This window comes from Bos mutus, chromosome 1, assembly GCF_027580195.1.
Source record: "Bos mutus isolate GX-2022 chromosome 1, NWIPB_WYAK_1.1, whole genome shotgun sequence".
Lineage (NCBI taxonomy): Eukaryota > Metazoa > Chordata > Mammalia > Artiodactyla > Bovidae > Bos > Bos mutus.
Genome location: NC_091617.1, coordinates 26,317,834 through 26,335,935, shown reverse-complemented (window position 1 = coordinate 26,335,935; position 18,102 = coordinate 26,317,834). Strand labels below are relative to the sequence as shown.

The 18,102-nt window shown below is 35.2% G+C and overlaps 1 non-coding gene across 1 annotated transcript; it reads left to right on the top strand.

Annotated features, from left to right (window-relative positions):
* The first annotated feature begins 16,800 nt into the window (after positions 1-16,800).
* Positions 16,801-16,872, top strand: TRNAC-GCA (transfer RNA cysteine (anticodon GCA)). Its single transcript has one exon. It is a non-coding gene; the product is annotated as a tRNA-Cys (tRNA).
* Positions 16,873-18,102: the final 1,230 nt, after the last annotated feature.

Here is an 18,102-nt window from a genome sequence, read left to right as displayed (position 1 = left end):
CACTTTCCTATTATTACCTCTATTTACAATATAGATGTGTATGTACATATGTATATACTTATGTATGTACTGAAGACGAAAAGATGGTTTCTAAGCTCATAGGAAAAGACAAATGAGAGCAATGAAGACACTCAAGGGAAAAGCATGACATCTAACCACTGCTAAACTCAGTGCTCTAGATTTGAGTACTGATGGCAAAGAGCTTTTCACGAGACTTTTTGTGAGATTGAAAGTAAGAGCAATGATGCTTTAAGCCTGAGATAACTGCTATGAATTAAATGTTTGCGTCCTTCCAAAATTTACATGTTGACACCCCAATATGCCTTGTAATTATGCTTGGAGTTAGGGCCATTATGGAGGTAATTATGGTTCATGAGGCCATAAGGGTGGGATCCTAATTTTATAGGATTAGTGTTCTTATAAGAAGAGACACTGGAAAGCTTGTTCATGCTCTCTTTCCACCATGTGAGGATCAAGAAAGAAAATGGGTGAACTTCCATAAACCAAGAAAAGCTCTCTTACTAGAAATCTAATCACCTGGCACCTTGATCTTAGACTTCCCCAATCCAGAGCTGTGAAAAGCAAATTTACATCCGTGAGCCACCCAGTGTATGATACTTTTGTATAGCAGCTCAAGCACAGAAGGATGAAAGGGTGCAGTGACACACGACACTTATGGTCATGCCACATTGGGGCCTCAGAAGTGAGCAGCTCACACAGGGAAGCAAAGTTCTTTTCATCTTGGGCTCTGCTGGAAAAAGAACCATAAGTGTCACCCTCCCCATTATCTTGTAGGGGGCAAAATCTGATGAGCACACCAGGACAGAACGATAATAAACAGTCAACCACATCTCTCCACAAAGGCTGCCAAGAGGAGGTGAGGAGAGAAACCCAGAAACAGTGGAGATATGAACTGAGAAGTTTCCAAAGTGTGGGGATTAATTCACTGTAAGCGCAGGCCACTCAAGACGGCGTTTCTCTTGTTCTCTGTACGTACTCTCTGGACCAGTGCCTGCTTCACTAATACCCTACTCACAGGACTGATCATTACACATACTTGCCCTGGGCCCAGCCAGTTCTTATCAAAGGAGCAGTGAGTGGCATGCCTTTCTGCTGATTTCCCTGGTAACCAATGAGTCCACCTTGCCTTCCCCCCAGGAGTGAAGCCTGCTGCCATGCCCCGCCCACTGTTCACTGCACCTGGTCGGGTGTTTCTTCAGGATCTTGCTTCTGACTTGTAAGATCCTAATTCCATTAAAACATTGATGTCTCATTGCTGACTTCAGGTTCTTTTTATAGTCTTAGAGAAGTGCAGGTCTTACACTTATGCTCATATGACTTTTAGAAATTGCTGAATTAAGTTTGCCTACTTTTTTTAATTTGTCCCTTAAAAATGTATAGTTGACATTTATAGCATTTTAAAAGTTATTATGTAAAAAGTTCATCTACATACACACTTTTAAAACCATTTGAACCTTAAATTGCAGAAAGTCAAATCAGTCTACTTGTAAACTAAAATTTACTCCACCTCTAAGATTCTAGCTAACATTCTGTGAACAAACTGCAATAAAGTTTTAAAAGAAGTGCATTTTAAATTGATAACTTATTTTAAACAATGTTTAATATAATGCATATTTGGGGCATTCTAGGTATCCTTTATATGCATATACACATATACGTAAAGTATATATATGCATACATGTGTGTGTGTGTGAATATATATATATGTGTGTGTGTGTTTTACATATAAGTGCTCAGGTAATTATGTATTTTAAAGAATACAGATTTTTTTCCCCTTTTGCTTGTTTTTTTTTGCCTTACCTTTCCCTTTTATTAAGCTCATATAAACTTTTAAAACTACCTCTGAGGTATATTTCCATATTTTTTTTTCTGAGTCCACATAATTTTACACAAACATAGACATGCATTTACATACTATATGTACACACCATGTTATATCTATGTGACTATTATACACATACAGAAGATCTTATATATAAAACTCTTGACATTCTTACCTTTACAACAGGAGTATGCATGTACAAATTCCATTGTAAGTAGCTTTTTTCTTCTGCACAATATCTTATCAATGTCTTTCATTACATGAAGTTTTCAAAATGATTATTTTTAAAAGCTAGATAATATGCCAGTTTCACAACTCTATCAAAATTTTTTCAATTACTCACATGTTTTGTACTTGCCAATGTTTGCAGTTTCTTGCTAGTAAAAATTTGCAGTAAACATCCTTGCCCAGGTGGCTCAGTGGTAAAGAATCTGCCTGCCAATTCAGGAGACACAGTTTTGATTCCTGGGTAAGAAAGATTCCCTAGAGGAGGAAATCCCAACCAACTCCTCCAGTAATCTTGCCAGGAAAATTCCATGGACAGAGGAGTCTGTGGACTACAGTCCATGGGATAGCAGAGAGTCAGACACAATTGAGCACACACAAACACCCTTGCATCTATATTCTCTCCTATGGGTGCTTACTTTTCTAGGAATGGTAGATTCCCTGGACATGGGTTTGCTTTGTTGAAGAATATTTGTCACTTTAATTTATGGATAATAATAGACTATTGTCCAGAAACTAACAACTGTCATTATAACCTTGGTATGGGAGAGTGTTGTTTTTCCTTAAGCTCTGGCAGAAATATGATATATTGTGTCTTCTTTCGCTTTTTAGGAGAAGATATGACATTTATAATGAAGTCATTTATAGTCTTACATGTATTTATTGTTTTGATTTAATTTTCTACAAAATTTTCTTCATAAACATTGACCTTTTTTTCTATTAGATTGGTGAGCTTTTTTTTATCAATTGGTCATGGTTCATAGGAAGTATTAGCTTCCTCTGACAATGTCTATGTAGATTGTTAAAAATAAATACATATATATATATATATATATATATATATATATATATATATATAGTACTATATTGATGCAGGTCAGGAAGCAACAGTTAGAACTGGACATGGAACAACAGACTGGTTCCAAATAGGAAAAGGAGTACATCAAGGCTGTATATTGTCACCCTGCTTATTTAACTTATATGCAGAGTACATCATGAGAAACCCTGGGCTGGAAGAAACACAAGCTGGAATCAAGATTGCCGGGAGAAATATCAATAACCTCAGATATGCAGATGACAACACCCTTATGGCAGAAAGTGAAGAGGAACTCAAAAGCCTCTTGATGAAAGTGAAAGAGAAGAGTGAAAAAGTTGGCTTAAAGCTCAACATTCAGAAAACGAATATCATGGCATCTGGTCCCATCACTTCATGGGAAATAGATGGGGAAACAGTGGAAACAGTGTCAGACTTTATTTTTGGGGGCTCCAAAATCACTGCAGATGGTGACTGCAGCCATGAAATTAAAAGACACTTACTCCTTGGAAGGCAAGTTATGACCAGCCTAGATAGCATATTCAAAAGCAGAGACATTACTTTGCCATCAAAGGTCCGTCTAGTCAAGGCTATGGTTTTTCCAGTGGTCATGTATGCATGTGAGAGTTGGACTGTGAAGAAAGCTGAGTGCCGAAGAATTGATGCTTCTGAACTGTGGTGTTGGAGAAGACTCTTGAGAGTCCCTTGGACTGCAAGGAGATCCAACCAGTCCATTCTAAAGGAGATCAGCCCTGGGTGTTCTTTGGAAGGAATGATGCTAAAGTTGAAACTCCAGTACTTTGGCCACCTCATGTGAAGGGTTGACTCATTGGAAAAGACTCTGATACTGGAAAGGATTGGGGGCAGGAGGAAAAGGGGACGACGGAGGATGAGATGGCTGGATGGCATCACGGACTTGATGGACGTGAGTTTGAGTGAACTCTGGGAGTTGGTGATGGACAGGGAGGCCTGGCTTGCTGCAATTCATGGGGTCGCAAAGAGTCGGACAGGACTGAGCGACTGAACTGAACTGAACTACATTGATTAGTAAAACCTATAACATTTTAATGCAATCAAAGTAAACATAGTACATTTTCTGACAGCTGCAGTCAATCTAATTAGATCTTAGTGTGGGTAAGTGAAATTTAAGAAAATCATGTAGTGTATTTTTGTCCTTGTAGTATGTGTACCAAATTGCCCGGTACACTGAGCCACCACTGATCATTAACACATGAATCTTCGTCCCCTGTCCCAATTTTACTTTCCATAAAGAGAAAAAAGAACAAGAATATTCCATTTTAGGCAATATATCAAATTAATGTTTCTGAAACTCTCTTATTGTCAAACCTCTAAAAATGTTTGTTAAAGACTTTAAAGAAAACATTTAAAATGTATTGCTGAGCTGGCAGGAAAGAACGGAAATTCTCAGAGGGTAAGAAAGCCAGAGCCCAGAGCAATGAATGCTCAAACAGGCAGCTGTCAATTTCTTGGAAACTAAGTTTTAAATTTAATGGACCACTTCTGGAGAACAAAACAAAGGCTGAGTATCACAAAAGTTGGAAACTTATCTTCGAGACCAAAGTAAAACACCAAACTCCAAATTTGACAAAAACAGTTTAAAATAGGAAAACAAACAAACAAACAAACACAAAATCTGTTCAAGAGAGAAGAAATATTGCTTAACTAGGTCTCAGCTCTGGACAGTAGGAGAAAACATCTCCAGTGAGAGTTTCCACCCAAAAGACACGTCCCCAGTGCTTGACTCAAACGACCCCGGCGCAACCACTCGCCCGCCACCCCGGGCACCCAGCGGCTCAGGATGCCCCTCCGGCCCGCCCCCTCCAGGGAGCCGAACCCTCCCCTTGCTGCACCTTGGGCCTCAGCCCCACGTCAGACAAGCCCGGGCGCCCCGGCCCTGACCTGCAGGTTAAGGCCGCCTCTGAGCTGTCTCTCCGGGGGCTCATCTGGAAAGAGAAGAAAGGTGCCCGTGAGCGGGGTCCGTGGCAGCCACGGCCTCCACAAGGGAGGACTCGGCCCTCAGAACGCAGCCCAACCTGGGGTCTCCCCCTCCACTCCCCTCTGCACAGACCCCAGCCACACCCCCACGAAAGGCCCGCCTCCGGCCTGGGGCAGGGCCCCTCCCATCAAATAAAAGAAAAAAAAAAATGTCACCATGTAGGAAAGTAAGAAACTCCATTAGAGGTCAGAATATTTAATATTAAGTCATATGATTATTCAGTGTTGTATTAAACTTGGTTTAAAATAGCCATGTGCCTCAGATTACTCATCTCTTACATAAAAAAATACCATTTTTCTCACTGAATAATTTCAAGATATAAACAAAAGATTAATAGATGCAAACTCTAAATCTGGAACAAACTATTGGAATGTAAAATTATATGTGCATTCATACATACACCTTTATTTCCAGCCAACAAGCATTTCTGTGTGTGATTCTTGGCAGTTATGTCTGTAGTTTTTGTACCTTTTATTTTTATATAATTTCCATCTTAGAGGAAATTTGCAAAACACAAAGAAAACAGGTTTATATTAACTAGAATTCACCATTTATTTTTTATCCTTTTTGCTTGTATTTTACCATGATTAGATTTGTGTCCTCAATTTTGGAAGAAAAAACACAGAATTGATGTTGTCTTCCTCTGCACTTCACATCAGGAGGTATATAACTTCAACGTGTTCCAATATTGCTCATGTTACCTTAATCACTAGGACAAAGTAGTTTCTGCTAGGTTTCTCCACATGAAAATGTGTTTCCTCTTTGTAATGAATAAATAATTTGTGGGGAAATACTTTGAGACCATGAAAATATCCTGCACCTCATCATAGTTTTACCCATTAGTATTAGCATCTGTTACTTAGTCTTGCCAGCATCAATTAGTACTGAGATTAAAATAATAGATGATTTTCTAATTCCATCATTTTACTTAAATTTATTGTCATGTTTCTGTAATATAAAGCTTTCCCCATGCCCCCATTTATTTATGTATTCATTTCTTTGCTCGTGTCAGTGTAGACTGATAGATTATTTTATTCAGTGGGGGTTACAATCTTTACTATCATTGTTTAATTGTTCAAATTAATCCACATTTGCCTAGTGAGAGCCCATATAAGCTCATCACTCTTTCCTTTGAAATGGAAAAACCCACTCTTTCCTTTCCTTTTTGAGTGCTTTTTACTTTCTGACCTAATTTCTAGCATATGATATTTGAGGCTTATTTTATGTTTTTCCTACTCTAGTCCATGGATAAGTCTACTTCTCCAAGAAATCTTCATTATCTTAAATAACTATTAAGTGGATTCAGGGAGACTGCTATGTCATTGATTTTAGGCCTTATTAGTGAAAAGAGCTTGAAAATTATTCTCATACACACACTTACAACCACTAGTTAACATTTGTACACACTGCACACATGTATATGAGTATTGCTGCTGCTAAGTCACTTCAGTCGTGTCCGACTCTGTGCGATCCCATAGACGGCAGCCCACCAGGCTCCCCGTCCCTGGGGTTCTCCAGGCAAGAACACTGGAGTGGGTTGCCATTTCCTTCTCCAATGCAGGAAAGTGAAAAGTGAAAGTGAAATCGCTCAGTCGTGTCTGACTCTTAGTGACCCCATGAACTACAGCCTACCAGGCTCGTCCATCCATGGGACTTTCCAGGCAAGAGTACTGGAGTGGGGTGCCATTGCCTTCTCCGGTGTATGGGTAATGGATGGACACAAATAGTATATAGGTACAGATAAATATACTCGTCTGTGTCTGTGTCAGTCACTCAGTCATGTCCGACTCTTTGTGACTCCATTGACTGTAGCCCACCAGGTTCTTCTGTCCATGGAATTCTCTTGGCAAGAATAATGCAGTGGGTACCCATTTTTTTACCTCATGGGATCTTCCCAACTCAGGAATTGAACTCTGGTCTGCTGCATTGTAAGCAGATTCTTTACTGTCTGAGCCACCAGGGAAGCCCATGAGTTCCTAAGAGCATCTTAATACCTCTCATTCCAATCCAATGGCACAAAATTCATTCTAGTCTTCATTCTTTATAATACTCTTCCTCAATAGAGAGAATGTGGCTTCTATTATTTCCAACATATTTTTACTTATGTATTGAGTTATAGACTACAAAGAAAACATTATGAGAATTGATATCCCTTGACTACAGATTGTTTTTTAAATGTCTTCATGATTTATTTAGAATAGCTCTGTTTTGGTCCATTAATGTTGTGATGATTCATTGGAAATAAAGTTATATTACTGCTTGGAAAATATTTGACTTTTTAAACTCACAGTTATTGGTTTTATTTATTTGTTGGTTCTATTTCTTGAATAGTAATTTTTTTAGGGCTCCTATATGTTAAAGCCACTAACTTTTTATCTGTACCATATATTTTTCTGCCAATATCTTTTTTTCTTTCATTTAATTTGTTGGACTTTACTTCAAGTGTTTTTTTGTCATGCTAAATCTCTTATTATCATCAATATTATTAGACATTTCTAAATACCAATCCTTACTTTTATTGCACCTGGATTTTGAATCATAGTCAGAATACTTTTCCAATACACAAATTATAAAGCAATTTGGCCATTTTTATTTTAGTACTCATACAGTATTATTTTTCACACTTAGATTCCTATTATCTTGAGGCTTGTTCTTAGGTTTGATGTTTAATATCCTAAAGGAAATGAACCTTGAATATTCATTGGAAGGACTGATGTTGAGGCTGAACCTCCAATACTTTGGCCACCTATGCAAAGAGCCAACACATTGGAAAAGACCCTGAAACTGTTAAAGATTGAAGGCAAAAGGAGAAGAGGCCTGTAGAGGATGAGATAGTTAGATAGCATCACTGACTCAATAGACATGAATTTGAGCAAATTCTGAGAAATAGTGAAGAACAGGGAAACCTGGTATGCTGCAGTTCATGGGGTTGCAAAGAGTTAGATAGTACTTAGTGACTGAACAACAAAAACAATAAATGAGTCTAATTTTGTTTCCTAAATGGCCATTCAGTTGTCCCAGAATCATTTTTGCTCTAGTTGTTGAAATGTCACTTTTTCTGACAAGCAAGAATACTGGAGCGGATTGCCATTCCCTTCTCCAAGGGATCATCCGGATCTAGGGACCTAACCCAGGTCTCCTGCCATCCTTTACCAAGCTGGTTTTGCATGTGGCCAAGCTCCTCCAACAATTCTCAGGTTTGGCCTAACACTGGTACCTTAACTTCTTCAGGACCGAAAACTTCTTCACTGTGTAAGTTGGGCACCAAGATATTGCTCTGCGTGACAAATGAGAGACTGCTCTTCTTATGTCACTCTTGATTCAGGCAGAATTCCTTCATCTACAGAATTCAATGCAATATCAGACAGCATAGGGGCTGGGGATGAGGAGGAAATATCACTCAGATTCAGCTCAGAGATGTTGTGCAGGTATGGAAAGAGACATGCACATATGCCTTTAAATAGGTGGGTCCTAATGTTTTGTTTTGCATATCTGGCTGTATCTGGATACAAACAAACCTTACTCAAAACTTCATGTAGCAGGCAACTCATTTAGTGACAACAAAATGGGCAGGAAGGCAGAAAACTTTTACAGGATGAAGGATAGGGGACCAGGAAGAGAAAAATAGAAAATGTATAAAGAACAAAGAAATAGTGTGGAGCCTAGGGTAGGCTTGGTATTTGGGGATTGGGTGATTGGGTGTACAGCAGTTTGGGTTAAGTGGAGCAGTTGCAGAGACATGAAAGTTGCCTAATTTGGGGGTTCCTGACAGCACCCCAGGACAGAGCCAATCCATTTTAGGACTAGAAATGTATTTTAACCATGTATATGTATTACACGCATTTTTATACACACTTATCCATGTTACATATACATATGTGTGTACTTTCCATTACAGATTGTAAATACTTCTCTCATACCTAAACACTCTATGCTTTGTAAACAGCTAGGCCAAAGAATCAGTATATTTTAATAAATACACATTGAAAAATTAACTAGCAAAATCTTTGGCATAAAAATATATAAAACAGATCTATCAGAGATTCAAAGAGAAGCATGCAAAATGTCAATCATAGTGGGAAAAGATGATACAGAAATACTTATCTGATGGCACATGGATCAAATTTGGCCCACAATTATATTTGCTCTAGCTGCCTTACGTTAGCCTTCATCTGTTTTAATTTATTTTAAATTTGACTAGATGCCAATATTTTAAAATCTAAGGCAAGATTCCAGTGAGCAACAATGAAAATTGTTTTGTAAACTAATAACCTCAAAAATGTAGTGGCTTCAAACCACAGTATTTATTTCTTCCTCAGGTCACTTATCCAATGAGGGTTGGAAAGACCTTCTCCTCACTGTAGTCATTCAAGAATCTGAGCTGAAAAAATTCAATCTCTTTTCATTCTTCCAAGATTATCACATTCAAAGGAAATATAGAAATCAAGTTTCAGCAGTTAAAATTTTCAACCAAAAAGGAGTTACACATGTCACTTTCCTTAATATTTTGTTGTTCAAAGTAACGACTTGAGTGAGTCTAATTTCAAAGCAATCTCAACTCATGCCCTAAATAAGGAAAGTCCAATGACTGCCATACTTTTCTATCAGAATGCAAAAGAATCTATTAAAAAGAATATAAATAAGGATACAGTGTTGGAATAAAACAACACAGAAACTAACTAGATTTATAGATAAATTTCCACACAAAAATAGAAAATACATGTGTTTATAGAAAGTATATATATTATACTTTTACAAAATCTAAGGTAATTTACCACAAAGAAAATTCAAGCAATTTTAATAAAAATATTACAAGCCATATTCCTTGATCAACTCACACAAATATTAGAAATAAGTAGCAAAAGAAGGTTAACTTTAGCATCTTAGAAATTCAAAAGCAAGATAACACTCTATAAACAATCTTTTGAGTCACAGAAGAAATCAAAACTAAGATGACAAAGCCAATTTTAACAAAACTAAATGCAAACTATTCTAAATAAAAAAATACAAGTATAATAATTAAAGTCAAGGTCATGTATGATTGATAGATGCAATCTAAATAATTTCTGATTTAAACAGAAAACTAATCTATATACAAAAGATTTAGATATTAATGACAATGGTTACACTATTGCTAATATTTATTGGAATTTATAAACATCACAGGGAAAAATTCAAAACATTAAACCTGTTTGTATTTAAAATGAGTTAAAAAAAAAAAAAAAAAGCATGTGTTCAAGAAGCTACAATAAGAAACCTAAGTTGAAAGAACTAGTAAAGGTGAAGACATTGATTGGATATGGGGGTTAGAATTAATTCATTAAGGAGAAAAGAGAAAATAAAAGAAGGTAGAATTTATGAACTTACATAAGAACCAGTTGAATTGACCAGTGCCATAGTCAGAGTTCTGGCTACTGCAATCAAGAGGAATAGGGAAAAAAAAAAAAAATGCAGATATCAATAATATATATGATATTGTCCTTAATAAAGTAAGACTAGCAAAAATTTAGTGGATACCTTGAATTAGTCAATATATTAATCAAATAAATATGTAATAAATTAAATGAATTTATAATAAATTGAAATAACTGGTAATTTTCTAGACCAGTTTCCTATCTTACAGCATATACCAAAACACAGTCAGATGAAGTAAATATTTAAGCATATATTATGCAACAATAGCAATATATAATTTTTATGAAACCAAAATAGTTATAAATAAATATTTGCATAGCATACTGATTAGGAAGTAGCTAATAAAAATTCTATCAGTGTCAGAAATCCTAAAGAATAATGCTTTGTAAGCTGGAATACATACACTTTTTAAACTTCTAAATCCTAGATGGACTATTCACCAGAAAGACAAATGTCTCCATTTACTTTCACTTAATGGTAAAATAATGCAAATTGAATCAGTAATGAATCACTAAAAGTAACACTTCAGATTGTTCCACAAACGCCACCACCCCTCCTTGGGCAAAAGTTCTTTCTGTCACTTTTTCTTTCTCCATCCACTTTCATGTTCACGTGACTTGTACTCAGTAGGATATTGGCAAAACTAACAGTATATCAGTCAGTTCAGAGCCAAAGTTGGAGGCATCAGATACCCATCTTAGTTCGAGGGCAATCTGTGATCATGAGAAAAACATGCCCCAGTAACAAAGAGACCAGGAAGGATGAAGACATGTGAAGTAGACCTGGGCCACAGAGAAGCTTGAGCCCACTCTGAAGCCTCCATCTAGCCCCACCAACCCACAGTGTGGATCAATGTTGTGGGCAAATAAACAAAGGAAAGTTGTTAAAATTCACTGAGTTTTAAGGTATTTGGTTACTTAGCTATTACTGTGGCAGAGTTGACTATTATAGCTGGTTTCATACTTGACTAATACTATGCAGTGATGTCAAAGAGAAGGGAGTAAAAAAACTTACACTGCCAAAAAAATTCTCTGGGACAATTTATGCAGCAAAAATCTGAGATTCTGTTCTAGATATGTTTTGTAAAGAAATCACTGTATAAACAAAAACATAGCTACAGTGATATACACTGAAACTTCATCATAGACGAACATCAATATTTAACAACTGACTAAATAAATTATTCTGAACTCATCCAATGGCATATTATGCAGCCACTGAGAAAGACTGAGAGGGTAACAGGCAGGAAGGCCAGGGGTCTCCAAATAGAGGAAATAGCCTGCAAATGTCAGACATTTTTATCTCTCTTAAGCGGCAGGAGGAAACAAACTAGCAATATTTTTTCCTTCTCTATACAAATTTAAAGGGAGGTTTCTCTTAAAATACTGTGTTGCCATAATGACACCCGGTTTCACCTGAAGTTAGCTATTCTCGAGCCTAGAGATAACCAATGCCTTTTTCTTATGGAAATGTTTGTCTTAAGCTATGCTAATGTACCATGCCTTTACCCCAAACTCTGTCTCCAAGTCGGTTCAGCCTCTTGGCCCAGAACCTACTTGACAAACCAGTATGGATATTGTTCCCCTAATCTATGTAAATGAAACTATTTGTATGGTGGTCTGCCCTTCTTCAAGATTCAAGTTAATCATTTTATGGCCCAGGATAAACCATTTGGTGCCAAGATTATCCCAAAATACATCTTATGGGTGAGGGGCCTGGTGCCATTCTGAATTTTAAGACATTCCTTTCTTTCATTAACAGACTGCTAGTGACTATATAACATCCAGCTAAAGACTAGCAGGGGGGTACTCTTTCTGCCCCCTTCTGATGCCTATGTCAGAAGCTTTCTCTATCTCCTTTATACTTTAATAAAACTTTATTACACAAAAGCTCTGAGCGATCAAGCCTCGTCTCTGGCCCCGGATTGAATTCTTCTCCTCCGGGGGCCAAGAATCCTGGTGTATTCGCGTGATTCAACAACAACCTTTCAAGACTGTAAGAGCACATTTCCTCATGTGGAAATATGATTACATATTTTTAATTTTTAAAGTCATGGAACAAAATTTAATCTCCAGTATAAAGTGATAGCAGAATTCAGAATTGGTTAAGGCCAAATGTTAAAAGTGGTTATCTGAAGTTTCTACATTTTTTTCAGAATAAACTTATCTTTCATTTGAAAAATATTTAGTATAAAATTCTACAATTCATTCATAGTTATAATAGCAAAATAAATAATCTGAAGAATTATATGTTTCTAAAAATGTACAAATAGGTTAATTCTTTTTTATCTTACATTAAAAAAGTGTGGTGATAGCTGAAATAGTGTCTCAACATCACCTAAAACTTGACATTTCAAATGCATACAATATATTTGTTTCTCTCACTAATTATGGAATATAACTTTTTTTTTAATTTTTAGGTCTAAATTTTACACGTAGTTATGTTTTGCTGGATATACCATAATAGCTCTAATCCAAAATTGTATTTAAGGAAAAATTTTATTTGAACATTAATTTAATGCTTCTAAGTATAATGAATAGTGTTGTAGATGTTTACTTTAAATGAGAAGTTTTCCAAAATGAATCTAGATAGAGAACATTTATTCAAATTTATCATGTTAAGGTGTTTACTTTAAAGCCATGCTTAAAAATAATTTCTCATCTTCTGTTTATGCAAGTCACACCTAGTTAAGGTTTGAGTTTAATGTGTTTAGACATGGCTTACAATTCAATTCAACCTTGGACTTAAACGTCAATAAAAATGCCACGTATATAGGACAGTCAGTTTTCATCTTCTGACTTTGCATTAAACACTATTAAATAATGAATGCAATATAAATAAATTTGTGAAAGAAATAGCCACTGCATGTTAATACTCAATGCTATTCAATAATACATTGGACAGCAACATGCTAATTTCTGACTCCACTTTTGCTATACTATTAAAAGGATTACTCCAAAATCAGCCAACCACTTTTTCCAGTTTCCTCGACCTCTTGAAGTAACTAATACTAGCAATGTCCTTCTCTGAAGTGTTTCCTCTTTCATCTTCTGATACACTGCAATCATATTCCCATGGGAACTGTCCTATCTCTCTGAAAGTTCTTTTTGTAACTGTTTCCTGGGTCTTCTTTCTTCCTGCTCCCTAAAGAAGGGTCTTAGCTAAAACATAGATTAATGATCTGATAAAGTTGCTAGACTTATCTAACAAAAAGAAATCTTGCCTTCCTGGAACATTCCTTGACATTTTGTGAATTTTTATAAACTCATCTACTTCTATTCAATAAACAATAGGAGTGCACCTGTTCAAAAAGCAGAACAGCTGACTGTATTTTGGAAAAATAAAATAGCAATTTTTTAATCTTCTTAGTTGCTCCACCAGAAGAACAGAGAACATAGAAAGTCTTAAGTAAATAGCAAAACAAAAATAAGCAAAAGGAATCATAGATAATGTCTAAAACACCAGGTGATAAAGTCCCCAGTCTCCATTAAAACCCAGCTTTGTGCACTGAGAGTGAGAGGTGCCTGGCACATTTGGCAGTTAGAAATGAGGCCCATATGGGCAGTGAGGTGGTAAGAGAGTGATAAGTGATGAGGACTATGAATTAGAGGCTTGGGATGTGTTAGTCATATATGAACTAACAAGGCATAGAAAGGATTTTGACGTTTACTGAGATTTCAGAAGCACTTGGAAAGTTTTGCCCAGGAAAGCAATGTAAGTTTAGAGCTGGAAGAGGAGTGAAGAGGAACTGAGGCAAGAAACCAGTTAATATTTGTAAAACACAAGTTCTATAGATCCTACAAAAACCTCTGACCTAATTATAGCACAGGAATGAAGTCTGGAAACATAGGAAACCGTATATAATTTTTTTTCACATGACAATACAGTACATGTTCTATTCAATGTGATTTTTCACTGAGTAAACCTATGCTTTTAGCATATCCCCCATGATGATTTAATATGTAAATAATAAAATGATAATTATTATTAATATAAATTTTTCCGTGGTTCCCAGTTACACGGCCCACATTGTTATAATATTCTTGATTGTACTGTGTTTTTGTGTTTCATTTATTTTAGTATTTGATTTGTAATCCAAATTAGATATAAAAGTGAAAAACCCTTGAAGTTCAAAATGAAACAAGGGAACTTGGATGGGTAGATAGGCAGAAAGATAAAAGATAGATGTTACATTTGTATCATAATCTTTAATTTGAAATATATATTAATATAAACTCATTTATTTTTTCTCTTTCCTAAAAAAAGTATTTCCTAACACATTTCAGTGTACACGGACAAGGGTTGGAAAAAATAAAATATTAAGTAGCAATGAGAATTCCTATCACTTAGGTCACTACATTGTGGACTCTAATAAATAAAATTTCCACCAAAACAAATCAGAACTCCCTGAAAAAAAATAAATTTTCATTCCAGAAGACAAAGCTATCAAGTACTACAGAAGATTAGCTAAAGGACACAAAATCAACATGTAATAGCTCTTTGTTTTCAAGGATGCAATATTTTAAGCATCAAAAAAAAAATGTGTGTATTAAATTTAAATATATTAACAACCATATTTTAAAGCTCGTTGAGTTAGTATGTTAAAAATATATCATTGTTTAACTTTTAAAATTGTTTTAACCTAACTCTAATCTGAGAATTAGCAAATTAAAGTGAAAGAATAAAACTGTGTCCTGCTCCTTCTGTTTTTTTCTATATTTTACTATACCCAAATAGTTGATGAGAGGAAATCTATTTTTAGAGAAGAATTCCAAATTAAAAATGTGGAAGAAATGGTAGAGCTAAACCAAAACATAACAAACAAACACAAGAAGCTACTGTGAAATAATGGATCTAGTAACATCATCAAAGAAAAATAAAACTATTAGGTGGAAGATTAATGTAGGATTTTATCATGAATGAAACTGGCACATGAAAACTGGATCCACTGATCAATTTCACATCAAGTGACACAAAACATACAAATATAAAAACAAAATATCTAGAAATTATATAACTTAATGAGAAAGAAGGTAAAACATAAAGCTCATCTATAAAGTATTCTTGTAGAATCAAGAAGACAGTATGGAGGAGGCAGAAGAGGAGGAGGACTTGAATCATTCTTTTAGATCTAACTACCTTATAGAGTAAACTGAGATTTAGAAGCAAGAATGATGATTTACTACATGAATGTAATTTACCAAGTTCAGAATATAGGAAATGCTCTAAAACAAATGACACTAGACTGAAAAAATTAACAAACAGATAAGGAACAGCAAAGAAGAAAAAAAAAGGCCCTCTGTTTGTTTCACTGGCTTTTGAAATATAGCAGTTTATTGTCCCATTTCTACCTGAAAACTACCCTATCTCTTTTTTGGAGAAAGTCCTCTGTACTGTTTTATGTAAGTCTAGAGTTAAATACAAGAAATTCATTTTGACTGGATTGCAGATATGACTTAAAAATCAGAAAACAAAACGTTTAAAAGAAAAATAGAACTTCTAGTGTTGTAATAGGCAAAAATTTTCAAGCATGATAGAAAACCACTAACCATAAAGCAAAAAATTGATAAACTGGACTGCATTTGGTTTAGAACTTCTGATCATCAAAAGGCCTTATTAACAGCAAAAAAAAAAAGAGTTAGAAGTGGTAAGTCATGATATATGCAATACTGCATCCAACAGAGGACTCATTATAGGCTAAGGATTACAAAGCCATAGCAGGTCTGTCTCTGGTGTATTTCCAGAAACAAAGAGAATAAAGAGAGAGAGATGATTTATACATCAATACATGAAAATATATGAATAAATATTTTATAATGTTATAAGTGGGAATTATTTATTTGAAACACCAGGGAAGGTTTTTTTTCCTTTGGAACTGCATTTTTGGGGGCCTATATTAAGCTGAAAATTTCTCATATCTGAGCATTTAAATGAGTTCCTTATGTATAGCTATTGTCAAATCCTAGAAAAAATACACTATTATAGAAAGCCTCTTGAATTTGGTTCTTGTCTTATGCACCTTTTGCTTATTATCTTTTCAATTTACTTTATAGAAAAGAAGCATCCTGAAATGTATATCTAGTTTTTTCAATTAAATAAGATTAACTTGCTAGTAAATTCTGTATATACACTATACACGGTATTGGCATTAATCAGATTCCTTGGAATCTAACCTCCAGTTGGGTACCAGAATAATAAAACTTTTTGAATATGCACAAAAGTATGCATAGTTATGTATAAATTATAAGCAGGTACTATAATATTAGGGGCTTCCCTGGTGGCTCAGATAGAAAACAATTAATATATTATTTATATTATAAAAGATACATAAACATTAAACTTTTAAGGAGGAGATTAAAATGTTATAAACAATATTGTAAAAATATTTTGCCAGTCATTATGACTTCATACAAGTATTAGATATAAGAATGAATATCAGTGTTAGGCTGAAATTCACAATTTGCCATAAGGCATGTAATTTTGGCTTCCCTGGTGGCTCAGATGGTACAGCATCTGCCTGCAATGCAGGAGACCCAGGTTCAATCCCTGGGTTGGGAAGATCCCCTGGAAAAGAAAATGGCAATCCACTCCAGTTCCTTTGCCTGGAAAAATCCCATGGACAGAGGAGCCTAGTAGGCTACAGTCCATGGGGTCGCAAAGAGTCGGACACGATTGAGCAACTTCACTTTCACTTTCATGTAATTTTATTTCAAACTGTCCTCTTAAAATTTTCATTTTTCCAAATTATTTGCCAATATCTTTAAACTTGTATTTTAAGATTTATTTTTACCTTTCTCACATAGGTGAGGAATGACCCACACTAACCTTATCAACCTTGCCATTGTTGTTTGTCTGTGCTATTGTAGTTGGTATCAACCTGTATTTTCTATGCAGATTTTTTAAGCTAAATGTCTATTTCTAGTTTTAAGTTATTTAAAACCATATAATATAGTGTAAAACAGGTAAAGTATTATAAGAAAAATGCAACATGTTGCACTCACTATGCTGAAAGTGGGTGAATGAATCAGGAAGTACTATCAATTCTTAACATTCTGGAATTCACACACTTTCCTTAAAATAAGTCATCTAGCATAGAAAAAACATGGATACTTACCATGGAAACAAAGTGGAGATGCCAATGTCAATCCATTTATTATATGAAAATTTTTGACCTTCATTTTATCCAGTAAAATATAATTATGTTACTCAAGCTATAGGATGTATTCAAGCAACTGTTTCTGGCAGCATTGATCTGGATGGTGTTATTATTAAGATTAGCAAAGAAAGTTGCAACACAACTTAAGTAAAAGACTTCTGTAGTATTCACAGATATATTCAGAACTGTCAGTTTTTTACCAAATTATTTGTCGAGTGTGTAACTTTGGGTCAAATCATTTAAATGGTCAGATCTCGCTGCATTGCAGGTCCTGATGGGGAAACACAGACTGACCCATTCTTTGTATTCTTTATTGTTTAATTCACATTTCCATGATAAGGTTGCTTCTTTTCATCTTGCATATTAGCAAAACTGAATAAATACAATGTACATCTGGAAGCTTTTTTGAAACGGAACCAGTAGAAACATTTTCTTATAGCAAGGTTCACACACACACACACAAAAAAACATACATTACAGTATTTTCAAAAATTACTTCCAAAATGGAGTAGCAAGTGATTATACGTCTGCTGCTGTATTTCTCCATTTCTGTCTCATTAGAGACAAAATGAGTAACCTTTTCTTAGAAGTTCCGAAATATAAATTTGAGCCAGGATAAGAAAAAGGGAGTT